Raw genomic sequence first — 19,338 nt, forward strand, 5'->3', positions numbered from 1 at the left:
TTATGTATGACATGGAGAAATTGTATGCTTGTTGACAGAATGCCAGTAGTCCACTGTGGATAAGGTAAAAAGAAAAGACAGTTACCTGGCTCAGAGGATTCAAACTTGACAACCCCTGAAGTGCTGGCTCACTACACAGCCATCACTAATCCTCCCAAAACCCAGTCAGGTAGTACTAGTAATATAACACCCTGGTTGTTGCTGCCTTCCAAATACTACCTACTCATGCAGCTATAAACAACTCCTAATGGTATGAAAGAGGAATAGATGATATTTCCATTTGTCATGCCCACATTCTGGGGTTCCATTCATTCCTAGAGTGTTCCTTTGAGTCTGCCATTATTATGAATTTTAGTGTATCCGAGAGATGTAAGTTTATATATAGCCAAGAGAATTCTCTTGCTCATCTCCACTTTGTTAATACTGTACCAATGATCTATTTTTCCTGGTTGAGATGCTCACTATCATAACCTGAATTGGAACCTTAACTTCTGAAAGAGCACCTGTACTTGTACTAACACCTTATACAGCACCTAACTATTTTGAGATGTAAAAAATGTGACTAACATGATATAGACATCTGATATTCTGTCACCACATTCAAGACTTGTATAACCTACCAGATTTCAACACAACAGATAGATATTACATTTATGTCCATGTAACAGTAACTGACTGGTTCTAAGCCATGTCATCTGCTACCATTTCATCTGAAACCACATATTCCATTGTTCACGCCTGTTATAGACCTACTTATCTCCCTCCTCCTAGTGACCGTGGTTGCTTACTACACTGTAAAGGTTCTTGTCAAGAAATAAAAGAGTAAGAAACCTACCTGAAGAGAGGGGATGGCTTTGTAGCTGATAGATTTTTTAACCCTCTCTTACACAATATTCTTTGGTTGTAACTATGTAAACATTTGAGTTACTGGAATTATGAAGATGAATGTACTTTATTCTATAAAGTGTTTACAATACTAGAATGGGTGTTACTGGGTTCCATCCCCAAGAGATTAAACCACAAATTAACTGGAGTCTACCAAATATGTAATGATTCAGATGTCTAAAAATAAATTCTGATCTTTTCTTTTTGCTAATCTGATATAGACTGAACAATCCTTTTTACACTAGCACCATTTCAGTAAGATAAATCATATGTCATATCAGACTTTTGGTATTTATTGGAACACAAATAAGAAGCAAAGTAAAATGTCTTAGGCATTACATTTCACATGAGGTCCTTCATACGCAACAATCCTGCAAATGACTGACAACAAACAATACTATGACACTTTGCCCAGCTTTTATAGAGCTTTGTTTGTTTTGTTAATCAAATTATAGCCTTCATAAACTCTGGAGGTTGTGAACAAAATGCTGGGTGGATGTCTGCTGTCAACCATCTAAAGGATGGTTGTTTGCGAAGGGTTTCATGGAAGCTTGAAGCCCTAAGCAAATTACCTAGGAATGCCACAATCATCCCTCGTGTTTGTGTTACAGTTGATAGGCTTTGATGACGTGCACCAGACCTAAACAAGACTTTTCTCTCCATGTATCTTTACCACCTAACCACTGCCTGATATGCTCGACACGAAAACCCATGTGTTGTGTTAGCGAGCGTAGTATTCTCAGCGTTTAGAATATTTTGATCCCCTTCGTTTACACTCAAAAGTGTAGAGATCATGACGTTATATTGAATAGATTTCCTGAAGATCAATATTTATACAAGATATCTATATCAAATGATTTTGATTGTAATCATAAATATTTCATTATTCTAACTTTAAGATTTTTGTTTATTTTTTTAAAGGTTTGTGTAGATATTTTTGCTCTTCTAGAATGTTAGATATTTTGGAAAAAATATAAAAACTGCTAATGACAACTGCAGTTGTCTTGGCAGATGATGCTAAACAATCAATGCCAGTGGAAAGATCCCCTAAAGCATTGTGACCTGCCGAGTAAAATGACCCGCTGGCCACATATCCCTATGGTATTTCTACCTGGCAGGTAACATTCCCAATTGAGGAAACATTCTACCCGGGAGATCACACTTGTCCTAAGTCTGTTTACCCACCACATCAGGTCACATTCTCCACTGGAACTTACAGCTCGTCTCTCATCATACGCAGTTGTGCAGAAATCACTCCCAACCACCCCACCCCCACCCTTCCCAGTAAGCATTCTTCCTCCCTCACGACTCAGGAGCCAAATATCCATTTTTGCCCCAGGAATCTGGCCCTTTAAAGCTCTTCCTTGGCATAACAGTGTGAAGTGTAGCACGTCTTGTGATCTCTCTGTCATCATGATAGCCATGATTGATCGCCACACACATAACTGTGCCCTCCGGAAAATTGGCCCATTGGTGACGTTTCCCTTAAAGATGTTTAGCGGGTGTTCTTGGTTAGGTTCTGGGAATGGTATAACTGAGAGAGGGGCAGGGAAACACGTTGTACAACAACAACAGTGCTTTACTGGTTACGATCATTAGAGTCGCCCAGGAGAGTGAGTTACTGGAGGTACAGGAGTCGCCCAGGAGAGTGAGTTACTGGAGGTACAGGAGTCGCCCAGGAGAGTGAGTTACTGGAGGTACAGGAGTCGCCCAGGAGAGTGAGTTACTGGAGGTACAGGAGTCGTCCAGGAGAGTGAGTTACTGGAGGTACAGGAGTCGTCCAGGAGAGTGAGTTACTGGAGGTACAGGAGTCGCCCAGGAGAGTGAGTTACTGGAGGTACAGGAGTCGCCCAGGAGAGTGAGTTACTGGAGGTACAGGAGTCGTCCAGGAGAGTGAGTTACTGGAGGTACAGGAGTCGTCCAGGAGAGTGAGTTACTGGAGGTACAGGAGTCGCCCAGGAGAGTGAGTTACTGGAGGTACAGGAGTCGTCCAGGAGAGTGAGTTACTGGAGGTACAGGAGTCGCCCAGGAGAGTGAGTTACTGGAGGTACAGGAGTCCTCCAGGAGAGTGAGTTACTGGAGGTACAGGAGTCGTCCAGGAGAGTGAGTTACTGGAGGTACAGGAGTCGTCCAGGAGAGTGAGTTACTGGAGGTACAGGAGTCGTCCAGGAGAGTGAGTTACTGGAGGTACAGGAGTCGTCCAGGAGAGTGAGTTACTGGAGGTACAGGAGTCGTCCAGGAGAGTGAGTTACTGGAGGTACAGGAGTCGTCCAGGAGAGTGAGTTACTGGAGGTACAGGAGTCGTCCAGGAGAGTGAGTTACTGGAGGTACAGGAGTCGCCCAGGAGAGTGAGTTACTGGAGGTACAGGAGGTCGTCCGGGAGTGAGTTACTGGAGGTACAGGAGTCGTCCAGGAGAGTGAGTTACTGGAGGTACAGGAGTCGTCCAGGAGAGTGAGTTACTGGAGGTACAGGAGTCGTCCAGGAGAGTGAGTTACTGGAGGTACAGGAGTCGTCCAGGAGAGTGAGTTACTGGAGGTACAGGAGTCGCCCAGAGAGGAGTTACTGGAGGTACAGGAGTCGCCCAGGAGAGTGAGTTACTGGAGGTACAGGAGTCGTCCAGGAGAGTGAGTTACTGGAGGTACAGGATTATGGTGAAGAGGTAAAGTTAGGCAGGTCATGTAACACGAGGCAGGCTTGGCAGGGATCCTGTGATGGTGGAAGGCGTTTGATGAAGCAGGAGCAACGTGGGAGAAGTGCGAGGCTGCTCTCGAATCTAACGTGGAGCTCCTGTAGGATGTGGCCCGTATGGCGGCTCCTGCAGTGTGGGGCGCCTACCAGATTGAGCTAGGGTTGCACGTGTGCCGCGGGCCTGGCCCTAGATTTCATGTTGTATATGGAACGCGACCTCCCTCACCCAGTGCTGCTGAGGGTGAGCGTCGGAGATGAACACTACAATGAGACCTGTCAGGAGTCATCTGACGGAGGAGACGCCCTAAGGGCGGCTTGAGTTGGAAGTCACATGCCTAAGGCTTCCGATATTGGAGTGGCGCACTTGTCTGAGGTCAGTCAACTTCCTAACTGTCTTCCTGTGGCGATGATACCTGGGTATTTAAGAGGCGGCGAGGTCAGGTCTAGGAGAGGTAGCTATTCCCAAAGGGGATTTGAGACTTCGAAGCCGAATGCCGCAAACGCTGACCTCTCTCCATGCTGTTGGACTGAGGTTAAGTCTGCACGAGCGATGCCTCTCATGGAAGTAGTCATCTATAATGTAGCAGCATCTTCTGCTGTCACTGCCGAACATAGAGTATGCAGGTTATGGGGTAACATCACAGCAGCTGCCGTAGGTTAAGCCACTAAATATATTTTTCTGGGAATTTTTAGGTCAAGGAAGATCGCCTACTATTATCTGCCACCAAGTCAAGTAGTTACCAAATTAGCGCTTTTGGCCCTAGATCTAGCGATTTTTGTATTTAGCGTGTTTCTCGGCGTTTTTTTATTACCATTTAACGCCAAACTTAGTGTCGTTTCAAAATATGAAAAATTTCATACTTTAAGATATGTTAATGTCATTCAGGAAGCTTAATCGAAACCTATTAAAATAACAAGGAAAACAATACATATACTGCACGTCATTCATTTTCGTCGAAAAGATCATGGTCGATTATTTTGTAACAGGTTCAGTTGGGGTGTATTTCGCGGGCTCCCCCTCCTCAAGATCCCCTGGCTTCCCCGATCAGTTTAAGTTCAGTCGTGCTCTTTGTGGTGACATAACTCTCCTTGGACCATGAAAAACTGTACCATTGCTGGTTGTGAGTGTGCAGGCCATTACATTTAACGAACACAACACAGAAATATACTCACCATTATAGAGCAGAGTGGTTAAAAGATCCCAAATATGAAAAGTGGTCAAGAAAAGTGAAGGGGATGACACAAAATGTCTTTGCATGTACTGCCAATGTCCATTGTCTACCAGACTTAGTGACATTGAAAGACACAGCAAAACAGCTAAACACAAGAAAGCTGAAGAGTCATTCAGTACTCAAAGACAAACCATAATTCCGTTTGAAGTGATGACGCACGGGAGACTGAAGGAAATGTATCACTAATCATTGCAGAACATTGTTCATGACGTGTTGTTGATCATCTCAGTCAGCTGTGCAAAACACGATTTGCATACAATAAAGGATGCAAAAATTTCAGATAAATAAGGTGGAAGTGTAGTGCAGGTGTGTGCAATGTGACTGCCCAGCATTTCAACGGTGACTAGAAGAGCGATGTAGACAATCAGAAGTTTAGCTTGATCTTAACTGATGAAAATAATAACATTACGATAACGGAACTATTGGGTATCGCTGTCCGGATCTGTTCTGAAAGTACGAGGAATGATGGGTTGGTAACAACCTTGTTGCAGTTGGCACCGACAATGCTTCTGTGATGACAGGTGTTAACAGTGGAGTGTATGCTAAACTCAAGTTAGAAGTTCCTCATCTGATCCTGATCAAGTGTGTGTGTCATTCTTTACAGCTAGCTGTACCCCATGCTGAAGCAGAGTGTCTCCCTAGGAACCTGGATTTTATATTTGGTTTTCCCACTCTGCCATTCGCTAAGCAAGATACAAGTTTTTTTTTTTTTTTATCAATGATGGTCAAGCTTCAATGATAACAACACAGCTGAAGCCAGACACGATGGCTGTCAGTTGAATCAGCAATTGTCAGAATACGGCAGCAGTGGATTGAACTTAAGACTCGCTTTGAAATGACAAGAAATGGTGAAAGGTGTTACACAGCTCAGATCCTCTATGACATGTTTTGTGACAAGAAAAAACTATGCCTTCCTGATATTCCTGATGCATATTCTTTGAGACGTTCAGCGTGTAAAGGAGTCAGTAGAGAACTACTTAGACCCACATCCACACTTGGGGTACTAATTTGATAAGGAGATGGCACAATGTAAGTTTCCTGATTTAAAGGATATTCGAGGAAGTTGCATACAGTTTGTAGTTGGAGTTGGTCAGACAGCTTCGTCAACGTTAGCCAGACAATACCCAAGTGTTACAGTTAGTGTCATCACCGTGTGAAGTGAATGCCTGTAGCCCATAAACCCTGGAATACTGAAATAAACAAAAAAAAGTTTACTGATAACGAAGAAATTCTCACACGCATTAAGTTCCAGTGGCGGAAGCTTCATCATTTATTGTCGAAACAGAGCACTCTGAGCTGAAATTGCCTCATACAGGGATGCAACAGGAGAAAATCCCTTCAGTGACCTCTCTGTGTTGGCTTTGTGCTGATATCGCCTCACTCCAACGCTGATGTAGAGCTTATCTTTGTCACATGAACATCGTGAAGTCAAAGTTTCGAAATAGATTATCAAAAGCTTAAATGTAATACTAACTATCGGGTAAGGACTAAGAAGAAATGGAAACTGTTGTTTTTTTTTTTGTCGCTGTCTCCCGCGTTTGCGAGGTAGCGCAAGGAAACAGACGAAAGAAATGGCCCAACCCACCCCCATACACATGTATATACATACGTCCACACACACGCAAATATACATACCTACACAGCTTTCCATGGTTTACCCCAGACGCTTCACATGCCCTGATTCAATCCACTGACAGCACGTCAACCCCGGTATACCACATCGCTCCAATTCACTCTATTCCTTGCCCTCCTTTCACCCTCCTGCATGTTCAGGCCCCGATCACACAATATCTTTTTCACTCCATCTTTCCACCTCCAATTTGGTCTCCCTCTTCTCCTCGTTCCCTCCACCTCCGACACATATATCCTCTTGGTCAATCTTTCCTCACTCATTCTCTCCATGTGACCAAACCATTTCAAAACACCCTCTTCTGCTCTCTCAACCACACTCTTTTTATTTCCACACATCTCTCTTACCCTTACGTTACTTACTCGATCAAACCACCTCACACCACACATTGTCCTCAAACATCTCATTTCCAGCACATCCATCCTCCTGCGCACAACTCTATCCATAGTCCACGCCTCGCAACCATACAACATTGTTGGAACCACTATTCCTTCAAACATACCCATTTTTGCTTTCCGAGATAATGTTCTCGACTTCCACACATTCTTCAAGGCTCCCAGAATTTTCGCCCCCTCCCCCACCCTATGATCCACTTCCGATTCCATGGTTCCATCCGCTGCCAGATCCACTCCCAGATATCTAAAACACTTCACTTCCTCCAGTTTTTCTCCATTCAAACTCACCTCCCAATTGACTTGACCCTCAACCCCACTGTAACCTAATAACCTTGCTCTTATTCACATTTACTCTTAACTTTCTTCTTTCACACACTTTACCAAACTCAGTCACCAACTTCTGCAGTTTCTCACATGAATCAGCCACCAGCGCTGTATCATCAGCGAACAACAACTGACTCACTTCCCAAGCTCTCTCATCCCCAACAGACTTCATACTTGCCCCTCTTTCCAAAACTCTTGCATTCACCTCCCTAACAACCCCATCCATAAACAAATTAAACAACCATGGAGACATCACACACCCCTGCCGCAAACCTACATTCACTGAGAACCAATCACTTTCCTCTCTTCCTACACGTACACATGCCTTACATCCTCGATAAAAACTTTTCACTGCTTCTAAGAACTTGCCTCCCACACCATATATTCTTAATACCTTCCACAGAGCATCTCTATCAACTCTATCATATGCCTTCTCCAAATCCATAAATGCTACATACAAATCCATTTGCTTTTCTAAGTATTTCTCACATACATTTTTCAAAGGAAACTGTTGTTATGATTATTATAAACTGCCTAGGAAAGTGCTAAAAATCATTTGGTCATTGAAAGCATACACGTGTCATCGTAACCTCAACCAGGACCCTCACATAAACCACCACAACCCCAGGACACCGAGGACGAACACATTACGGGTCGGGAATTAGAAGTTCTGGAATAATGTTGAGTGTTTTAGTGTTCAAGCATTCAGTTGTACATGTTATTAATAATCTTGCGCGTCAAAGCGCAGAAATCATTCGAAGATCATATTTGTTTTTTCGCAGTCATTTGGATAAGTTTAGCACAATTTTTAGTGCTTTTTTGGGGTTGAATCTAGCGTCATCTGAAATTTTGAATTGGCAACTCTGAAAAGAATACGTTGTTAGTAAAGTGATAATTTATTGAGAGTCATTAAGTTGCTGCAGATGCCTTGGAAACTTGCTACCTGACAGCTCTCGTCATGTGATTTGCCAAGAATAAAACATACTTTGGGTAATTTGAGCTGCCAGTTAGAGTCACCTCAATAGATTAATGGTAACTTGACACAGGTAGAAAGACACATAAGGTACTCATCGGGTGTGATATAATTTATTGATATTGATATAATTTTCGTCATATTCAAGACATTTCTAGGGAACTTTTGAGGGCTTTTATAATCTTGACTGATAGAATGAAATTATCTTTGGTTATGGCTATCAGTGTTTTATGTGTGGTTTAGGAGTCATAACGAGCCACTCCTGATATATGTTCTCGCATCATGTCAACAAATTCTTTCAAACGCGTATCCGGCTTTGGAGTGCTTCAAAAAGTTTTTTTTTCTACTATGATATATCACACCTTCCGTTATATCAGGTAATTATTTGAAGTTCTTAAACATAAAATAGGTAGAGTTTTATTGATTCATATTAGATATATTAGAAAAAGTAAATGTAATTCTCCAATCTTGCGAAAAGCTTTCGAACACTTTCCTCTCCTAACGATAATGCAAGACCTTTCCCAGACTCAACGTGTTCTGATTGGTCGAGAAGGTTATTGTTTTCTGATTGGTCGAGAATGTTGATCTTTTCTGATTGGTCAAGAATGTTATTGTTTTGGTTTTGATGTGGAAAAGTTTGTATCAAGCGGGAAATGTGTGGCTTAGTGGGCCCACCTGTGTACCTATGATGGGAAGGTAATGATATGATGGAAGAGTTGTTAAGACACTGTTAACTGTGAGTTAGTCTTGTACTGCTGCTTTCCGGGGGTGAAGGAGGGGTTTCACTTCAGACAGACACGACTGAACTGTCATGAGAGTTAGATATTATTTGGAAATTATTATCTGTTAAGAGAACACATATTCTTTAGCTGGTCAACATACTAGTTAGCTGGTCCTTGATTACGTTCTTAAGTTGTCAGTGATTTAGTTTGACCACTAATAACAAGAAGATGCCGACGTCTGAAACACCTCGATCACGAATATTTCGTTATTTCCCAATAATTTAGTTTTATGAATTATCTTGTGATTCAACAGAAAGATTCACTTCGCCGATAGCTTGTAATTGTGAGGAATTACATTTCTGCTATTCTAAGTTGTGTTTAGGGAATACTGTTGCGTGACATGGTTTAGAGTATTTTATTGTACTGAATGATTAAGAATATTTAATGGATGTATGATAGTCTGTAAGGGAAGATTTAGGGTTAATTAATCACTAGAGCCCTTAGAAATTGGCATAACCTCCATAGCAGCTAAGGCTTTTCTTGATTTTTGGTATTGTAGTCGAGAAACAAAGTGACAGCCATGATTGAGTACTTCTAGCATTACCCCAGAGATGTCAGCAATTAGACGCCACAGCAAATGGTCTTGCAAACTCCAGCAGTGGATGAATGTATAGTTTTAGTTTTATTTTAATTTCACTTACCACGTGAGGTTAGGTGTTGATATTTTATAAGTATATTACATAAAATGGCCCCCCATTTTCTCTGATTTACTTAACCTTAATTGCTTTTTTAAATTGTTCAGAAATGAAGTGCATGATCATGACTCACAATTGATTATCTGTTCTACAAACACTGCAGTGTTATTACAGAATAATGTAACCCAATATGCAAAGCTAACAGCATTGTCAAAGTAAAGTGGTAAATTTTGTAATAGAGTTAATGAACAAGTTTATAATGTATTAGAAAGAGGCTGCCACTCTTATGGAGTAATTGTTTTGTTATTGAAAAAGAATTTGAGAGTGAGAGTCCTTTATTATCACTAATTTGTCCTTTATATAGAGGATAGATTAGCTGATGTTTAGGAGGGTTATGAAATAGAGTTTAAATGTTGGGTTTAATAGTAAAAGTTTTGTGAAATAGAACAATGAAAAAAAAAGAATGACTTTTTGAACTCTGTAATACACATGTGTGCTATAGTATTGGCTGATTTCCCTTATTACTGAGATGGTATCCTCTGGGTGAGACATTAAATGGTAAATACAGCTTGACTGGAGTGCCAGATATGTAGGATGAATTCAGATGTCTGCATTACTGTATGGAATCATATGGTACCACTTCATCAAAGCCTATCAACTGTAACACAAACGCGAGGGATGACTGTGGCATTCCTAGGTAATTTGCTTAGGGCTTCAAGCTTCCATGAAACCCTTTGCAAACAACCATCCTTTAGATGGTTGACAGCAGACATCCACCCAGCATTTTGTTCACAACCTCCAGAGTTTATGAAGGCTATAATTTGATTAACAAAACAAACAAAGCTCTATAAAAGCTGGGCAAAGTGTCATAGTATTGTTTGTTGTCAGTCATTTGCAGGATGGTTGCATATGAAGGGCCTCATGTGCAATGTAATGCCTAAGACATTTTACTTTGCTTCTTATATGTAAGTACCAAAAGGCTGAAATGAGATTTATTTTTTTTTTTTTTATTATACTTTGTCGCTGTCTCCCGCGTTTGCGAGGTAGTGCAAGGAAACAGACGAAAGAAATGGCCCAACCCCCCCCCCCATACACATGTATATACATACGTCCACACACGCAAATATACATACCTACACAGCTTTCCATGGCTTACCCCAGACGCTTCACATGCCCTGCTTCAATCCACTGACAGCACGTCAACCCCGGTATACCACATCGCTCCAATTCACTCTATTCCTTGCCCTCCTTTCACCCTCCTGCATGTTCAGGCCCCGATCACACAAAATCTTTTTCACTCCATCTTTCCACCTCCAATTTGGTCTCCCTCTTCTCCTTGTTCCCTCCACCTCCGACACATATATCCTCTTGGTCAATCTTTCCTCACTCATCCTCTCCATGTGCCCAAACCACTTCAAAACACCCTCTTCTGCTCTCTCAACCACGCTCTTTCTATTTCCACACATCTCTCTTACCCTTACGTTACTCACTCGATCAAACCACCTCACACCACACATTGTCCTCAAACATCTCATTTCCAGCACATCCATCCTCCTGCGCACAACTCTATCCATAGCCCACGCCTCGCAACCATACAACATTGTTGGAACCACTATTCCTTCAAACATACCCATTTTTGCTTTCCGAGATAATGTTCTCGACTTCCACACATTCTTCAAGGCCCCCAGGATTTTCGCCCCCTCCCCCACCCTATGATCCACTTCCGCTTCCATGGTTCCATCCACTGCCAGATCCACTCCCAGATATCTAAAACACTTCACTTCCTCCAGTTTTTCTCCATTCAAACTCACCTCCCAATTGACTTGACCCTCAACCCTACTGTACCTAATAACCTTGCTCTTATTCACATTTACTCTTAACTTTCTTCTTCCACACACTTTTCCAAACTCAGTCACCAGCTTCTGCAGTTTCTCACATGAATCAGCCACCAGCGCTGTATCATCAGCGAACAACAACTGACTCACTTCCCAAGCTCTCTCATCCCCAACAGACTTCATACTTGCCCCTCTTTCCAAAACTCTTGCATTTACCTCCCTAACAACTCCATCCATAAACAAATTAAACAACCATGGAGACATCACACACCCCTGCCGCAAACCTACATTCACTGAGAACCAATCACTTTCCTCTCTTCCTACACGTACACATGCCTTACATCCTCGATAAAAACTTTTCACTGCTTCTAACAACTTTCCTCCCACACCATATATTCTTAATACCTTCCACAGAGCATCTCTATCAACTCTATCATATGCCTTCTCCAGATCCATAAATGCTACATACAAATCCATTTGCTTTTCCAAGTATTTCTCACATACATTCTTCAAAGCAAACACCTGATCCACACATCCTCTACCACTTCTGAAACCACACTGCTCTTCCCCAATCTGATGCTCTGTACATGCCTTCACCCTCTCAATCAATACCCTCCCATATAATTTACCAGGAATACTCAACAAACTTATACCTCTGTAATTTGAGCACTCACTCTTATCCCCTTTGCCTTTGTACAATGGCACTATGCACGCATTCCACCAATCCTCAGGCACCTCACCATGAGTCATACATACATTGAATAACCTTACCAACCAGTCAACAATACAGTCACCCCCTTTTTTAATAAATTCCACTGCAATACCATCCAAACCTGCTGCCTTGCCGGCTTTCATCTTCCGCAAAGCTTTCACTACCTCTTTTCTGAGATTTACCTTACTTAAATGTTGCTAGTGTAAAAAGTATTGTTCATTCTTATATCAAGGAATAGATTAGCACAAAGAAAAGATCAGAATTTATTTTTAGACATCTGAATCATTACATATTTGGTAGACTCCAGTTAATTTGTGGTTTAATCTCTTGGGGATGGAACCCAGTAACACCCATTCTAGTATTGTAAACACTTTATAGAATAAAGTACATTCATCTTCATAATTCCAGTAACTCAAATGTTTACATAGTTACAACCAAAGAATATTGTGTAAGAGAGGGTTAAAAAATCTATCAGCTACAAAGCCATCCCCTCTCTTCAGGTAGGTTTCTTACTCTTTTATTTCTTGACAAGAACCTTTACAATGTAGTAAGCAACCACGGTCACTAGGAGGAGGGAGATAAGTAGGTCTATAACAGGCGTGAACAATGGAATATGTGGTTTCAGATGAAATGGTAACAGATGACATGGCTTAGAACCAGTCAGTTACTGTTACATGGACATAAATGTAATATCTATCTGTTGTGTTGAAATCTGGTAGGTTATACAAGTCTTGAATGTGGTGACAGAATATCAGATGTCTATATCATGTTAGTCACATTTTTTACATCTCAAACCGCAATAGTTAGGTGCTGTATAAGCTGTTAGTACAAGTACAGGTGCTCTTTCAGAAGTTAAGGTTCCAATTCAGGTTATGATAGTGAGCATCTCAACCAGGAAAAATAGATCATTGGTACAGTATTAACAGAGTGGAGATGAGCAAGAGAATTCTCTTGGCTATATATAAACTTACATCTCTCAGATACACTAAAATTCATAATAATGGCAGACTCAAAGGAACACTCTAGGAATGAATGGAACCCCAGAATGTGGGCATGACAAATGGAAATATCATCTATTCCTCTTTCATACCATTAGGAGTTGTTTATAGCTGCATGCGTAGGTAGTATTTGGAAGGCAGCAACAACCAGGGAGTTATATTACTAGTACTACCTGACTGGGTTTTGGGAGGATTAGTGATGGCTGTGTAGTGAGCCAGCACTTCAGGGGTTGTCAAGTTTGAATCCTCTGAGCCAGGTAGCTGTCTTTTCTTTTTACCTTATCCACAGTGGACTACTGGCATTCTGTCAACAAGCATACAATCTCTCCATGTCATACATAACACTTAACTCACTCAGCCCATTCTTCATAATTCTAGATTTTCCTGCATTGAGCACTGTGTGCTATCCCTGCCTTTTGGTAAAATGATAGGAGCATTAGGTAGAAGTATGAGGTAGGAGCATTAGATTGTAGTAGTTGGAAGAAACATTTGGTAGGAGCCTCTGCAAACATTGTGGTAGAGTTGGCCTTTGCCAGTGGCGTGTTAAGGGTGAGGCACATAAGGCTAAGAAACAGCATTGGAGTTCACTAGTTATGGGGACTCTAATGCTGTGGCCACCCACTTGAGGGACTTCCTGTTGGAACATGGCTCAGAGATATGGATAGATAGATCTAATTGCATGAGCTATTGTTTTCATATCAAAAGAGAGTAACATTCTGTTTTTAGATGTATCCACCTGATGTATTTTGTCACAAAAAAAGGGACAGGGATGAAATGGTAAAAAGTGTATTGGGTCCTTGTTTTGAAAGTATGCTGACCCAAATATGATTGTGGGCAATAAATGCTTCCATGAGATGGTAATAGAACTTTCTAAAGGCTTTAAAGTGAGAGAAATGTAAATTCCACTTAAGTCTAGCTGTCACTAATAGTTCAAGGAGGATGTTAGATGGTAAGAGTGTAAATAGTTAGTTTGGTCTAAGAGGACATCTCTTAACACCTTAATAAGTATAATCTGATTTGTACGTGGTGATATGCTAAATTTTGATTGCTTATGTTATTGATGATAAGGGTTATGTAATTTACCTTGTTGATGCTCTTATGTGTTTCTTCCACTGCTTTCAAAACTTTTTCCTAAGCCTACTTATGAAATACTATACTGTGTTTGTGTATATTATCTAGATATGAGGCTGTAGCAACACCAAAGAGAGAACCCATAACTTCATCACTGAAGTCAAACAGACATTTTTGTGCTATTTTTGCAACCCCCTGGTTGGTGGTCCACTGCTGAACTGGCTGAAATTCCAACATACAGCATCATCTAGTCTTTAAGGAGCAGGGACCACTCCTGCAGGTGGATTGGCACTCAAGAAACCTTGCAGTTTTTTAACATTTTGCATTTGTGGTGGGAGGGTGATTCTTTTCCTTTATACCTATACCTACCCAGGATTGTGACAATCAGTGGCCACCAGCAGTTTGTCTTGGACGACCAGGGTTTCTGCCATCACATTTACCAAGGACCAGTGCATATTGGAGAGTACATGCAATTCATGAGGGATGTCCTGCAAAGTGTATTGGGCAGACTGCTGCAGACTCTTCTCCTTTATCTATTCCCATGCTCATTTTCACCTTAGTTACGTCAGTTTTCTTCCTCTCTCTTTACTCCTTTATGTGCATCCATGCTATCCTGTTTGTTTATTTACACAGGCCTTCAGATCCTGTTTGTGGATGGTAGAGAGAGATAATAAGATGAATTCTCTTTGTAAACAGATTTATTTCATCTAGTATTTCCTCCTCTGATTTGGTTTACTTACAAATTGTTTTTGCTAGAAAGGAGGTGTTACCATACCATAACTGGCTTCTGATCGGCTTAATTAGTACTACAGCTTTTAAGAAAAGCTTTGCAGTTTTTTCAGACCAGTGAAGTCACTTGTTCATGTCTCTTACCTGTGTTTCTTCATTTATTTTAGTGGTTATCAACTCTTTTTGGTTAGATATTTTAACCTCTTAACTCTCTTAATATTTCTCTGTTCTTAGAGTTTGATAATTTATCTGTTTCTCTAGTGTATTACTTGTTTTCCTCTCTCCCACCCTCTCTTTCTCCCCTTCATGACTGTTCCCCACAGTGGGAGAAGATGGGCATTAAAGTTTACTCCATCTTAGAAGGAAATAGATTTTATATTTCTTCTCCCTATAAGGTTTATTTAATGAAAAATTATAATCAGTACATCATACTTATTTTCTGTTACAAGTTTCACTTTCTTAACTTGATAAACACTTGTTGTAGATACCAGTGAATGATATTTGAGTGCCATAGGTACTCATTTCATGGTCCTTAAGGTTGGTGGGTATTGCCTCTTTTTTATTGGTGATAATGATCTCTATTATAGATAAGATGGTAAAGTGTAGTCAGGTGCTTTGCAGAAGATGCAAAAATGAATAAATTAACACAAACTGAAACAGATAAAGAAATGTTGGAAAAAGACTTGAACATAGTTTATAAGTGGGAAAAAGAAAACATAATGAACTGTAACAAAGAGAAATTTGAGCAAAAAAGTCATGTAACGGTTGCTGATTTATTGACATTTGTGTACAGAGTTGAATGGGAAAAGACTGTCAAGGATCTAGAAGGAATGTGACTGTAGTAATGATTTAAAATTCAAAATACAGTAAACCCCTCAATTTAATGGACCCTGATATTATAGATTTCAGATTTGATGGATCTGGCAAACAATAATACATTAATGATAATATGAAAGACTTGAAAATCTCAAATGATGTACCATGCGCATTTCATGTTGCTCTTGTTTTTGGTAGCATGGGGTATACTTGCTTTATTTCGGTCTCAATCTGCCTCAACCTATCGTATGGTCAGGCTATATACAGAGAATTGTGACTATTAATTTATTATATAATTTCGCAATCCTTACAATTCAAAAAGGCATCAAGTAATAGAGGAGTTAAACGAAAATGTGTGAAGTGTGTATTCTATTACTGTATATTGTATTGAAAAATGGCCCATAGGTTACATTAGATTTCACAGACTTTCATCTATAATGGACACTCCCTCCTCCTATTACTCTGTTAAATCAAGGGTTTACTGTATATTGGTAATATAGTGCTGTCAAGCTAAATAATGAGTGATATAGTAATGAGAACTGTCATAATGAGAGGTAAAAAAGAAATGTTGAAAATGTTGAACGTATGTATAAAAAGCAAAGTTGAATATTGCTGCATTATTTAGGCATCAGTCAAATAAATGGAAATAAATACAGTTGAGAGAATTAAGAAACACTTAACAAGTCAAATTAATGGAGTGGAATGCATGAATTATCACAAGAGGTTGAAAGAGCTTAATCTGCATGGCCTAGACAGGGGGAGAGTAAAGTACATGTTAACTTATGTATGGCAGCAGAGAGAGGGCATTAAGAAGAAAGTTATGAATATAAGAGGCTGTCATATTGGAAGGTACAGAATCAAGTTGGGAGTAATACCTGAGAACATTTCAAAAAGGGCTTTGACAAGATATATTAGGCTTTGGTTAAGAAGTTGGAAAGCCTAATTTGAGTGATATTGTACTAGGAGAAATAAGAAACATCCCAAGGGACACTTACAGAAGGGTTTAAAGGGAAACTTGATGAGTGTGTAATGTCGTTATCTGATCAACCTTGGATTGACATGTATGGGAAGTGTGTGGAGGCATATAGGCTGATAGTAGGGAAACACACAATGAGCACTTAGTGCTAACTCTGCCATCATGGCAAAATCTTGTTTTAGGTATGTAGATATTATCTCTTTCTTTTTGCCCATATTTTTATTACAACAGAAACTGAGAAACCAGTGGAATTCTTTTTTTATCAGAGAATCAAATGAGGAGAATCTCAGCAGAAATGGGAATAGAGCTCAACACTCCCAGAACCTTCGCCCCTTCCCTAGCTCTGTGACTTCCTTCCCCTTCCATGGTTCCATCCACTGCCAAATCCACTCCCATATATGTAAAACACTTTGCTTCCTCCAGTTCTTCTCCACTCAAACTTGCCTCCCAATTAACTTGTCCCTAAACCCTACTGAACCCAGTAACCTTGATCGTATTCACATTTACTCTCAACTTTCTTTTTTCACACACTTTACCAAACTGTCACCAACTTCTGCAGTTTCTCACATGAATCAGCCACCAGCGCTGTATCATCAGCGAACAACAACTGACTCACTTTCCAAGCCCTCTCATCCACAACAGACTGTATGCTTACCTTCCAAACATTCTTCAACACTCCCAGAACCTTCGCCCCTTCCCTAGCTCTGTGACTTCCTTCCCCTTCCATGGTTCCATCCACTGCCAAATCCACTCCCATATATGTAAAACACTTTGCTTCCTCCAGTTCTTCTCCACTCAAACTTGCCTCCCAATTAACTTGTCCCTAAACCCTACTGAACCCAGTAACCTTGATCGTATTCACATTTACTCTCAACTTTCTTTTTTCACACACTTTACCAAACTGTCACCAACTTCTGCAGTTTCTCACATGAATCAGCCACCAGCGCTGTATCATCAGCGAACAACAACTGACTCACTTTCCAAGCCCTCTCATCCACAACAGACTGTATGCTTACCTTCCAAACATTCTTCAACACTCCCAGAACCTTCGCCCCTTCCCTAGCTCTGTGACTTCCTTCCCCTTCCATGGTTCCATCCACTGCCAAATCCACTCCCATATATGTAAAACACTTTGCTTCCTCCAGTTCTTCTCCACTCAAACTTGCCTCCCAATTAACTTGTCCCTAAACCCTACTGAACCCAGTAACCTTGATCGTATTCACATTTACTCTCAACTTTCTTTTTTCACACACTTTACCAAACTGTCACCAACTTCTGCAGTTTCTCACATGAATCAGCCACCAGCGCTGTATCATCAGCGAACAACAACTGACTCACTTTCCAAGCCCTCTCATCCACAACAGACTGTATGCTTACCTTCCAAACATTCTTCAACACTCCCAGAACCTTCGCCCCTTCCCTAGCTCTGTGACTTCCTTCCCCTTCCATGGTTCCATCCACTGCCAAATCCACTCCCATATATGTAAAACACTTTGCTTCCTCCAGTTCTTCTCCACTCAAACTTGCCTCCCAATTAACTTGTCCCTAAACCCTACTGAACCCAGTAACCTTGATCGTATTCACATTTACTCTCAACTTTCTTTTTTCACACACTTTACCAAACTGTCACCAACTTCTGCAGTTTCTCACATGAATCAGCCACCAGCGCTGTATCATCAGCGAACAACAACTGACTCACTTTCCAAGCCCTCTCATCCACAACAGACTGTATGCTTACCTTCCAAACATTCTTCAACACTCCCAGAACCTTCGCCCCTTCCCTAGCTCTGTGACTTCCTTCCCCTTCCATGGTTCCATCCACTGCCAAATCCACTCCCATATATGTAAAACACTTTGCTTCCTCCAGTTCTTCTCCACTCAAACTTGCCTCCCAATTAACTTGTCCCTAAACCCTACTGAACCCAGTAACCTTGATCGTATTCACATTTACTCTCAACTTTCTTTTTTCACACACTTTACCAAACTGTCACCAACTTCTGCAGTTTCTCACATGAATCAGCCACCAGCGCTGTATCATCAGCGAACAACAACTGACTCACTTTCCAAGCCCTCTCATCCACAACAGACTGTATGCTTACCTTCCAAACATTCTTCAACACTCCCAGAACCTTCGCCCCTTCCCTAGCTCTGTGACTTCCTTCCCCTTCCATGGTTCCATCCACTGCCAAATCCACTCCCATATATGTAAAACACTTTGCTTCCTCCAGTTCTTCTCCACTCAAACTTGCCTCCCAATTAACTTGTCCCTAAACCCTACTGAACCCAGTAACCTTGATCGTATTCACATTTACTCTCAACTTTCTTTTTTCACACACTTTACCAAACTGTCACCAACTTCTGCAGTTTCTCACATGAATCAGCCACCAGCGCTGTATCATCAGCGAACAACAACTGACTCACTTTCCAAGCCCTCTCATCCACAACAGACTGTATGCTTACCTTCCAAACATTCTTCAACACTCCCAGAACCTTCGCCCCTTCCCTAGCTCTGTGACTTCCTTCCCCTTCCATGGTTCCATCCACTGCCAAATCCACTCCCATATATGTAAAACACTTTGCTTCCTCCAGTTCTTCTCCACTCAAACTTGCCTCCCAATTAACTTGTCCCTAAACCCTACTGAACCCAGTAACCTTG

General features: G+C 41.1%; 1 protein-coding gene across 4 annotated transcripts in view; it reads left to right on the forward strand.

The window, feature by feature from the left end:
* The first annotated feature begins 7,739 nt into the window (after positions 1-7,739).
* Positions 7,740-19,338, forward strand: part of LOC139750902 (uncharacterized) — a 465,731-nt gene continuing 454,132 nt past the window's right edge. Inside the window, exon 1 of one of the 4 annotated variants that reach the window (XM_071665783.1) lies at positions 7,740-7,835. The gene's annotated coding sequence lies outside the window, so the exon portion shown is untranslated. Of the gene's footprint in view, positions 7,836-8,690; positions 8,865-19,338 lie in introns of those variants that run through there. The other 3 variants (XM_071665785.1, XM_071665781.1, XM_071665782.1) reach the window with 3 other exon arrangements.

This window comes from Panulirus ornatus, chromosome 10 (genome assembly GCF_036320965.1).
Source record: "Panulirus ornatus isolate Po-2019 chromosome 10, ASM3632096v1, whole genome shotgun sequence".
Classification (NCBI taxonomy): Eukaryota; Metazoa; Arthropoda; class Malacostraca; order Decapoda; family Palinuridae; genus Panulirus; species Panulirus ornatus.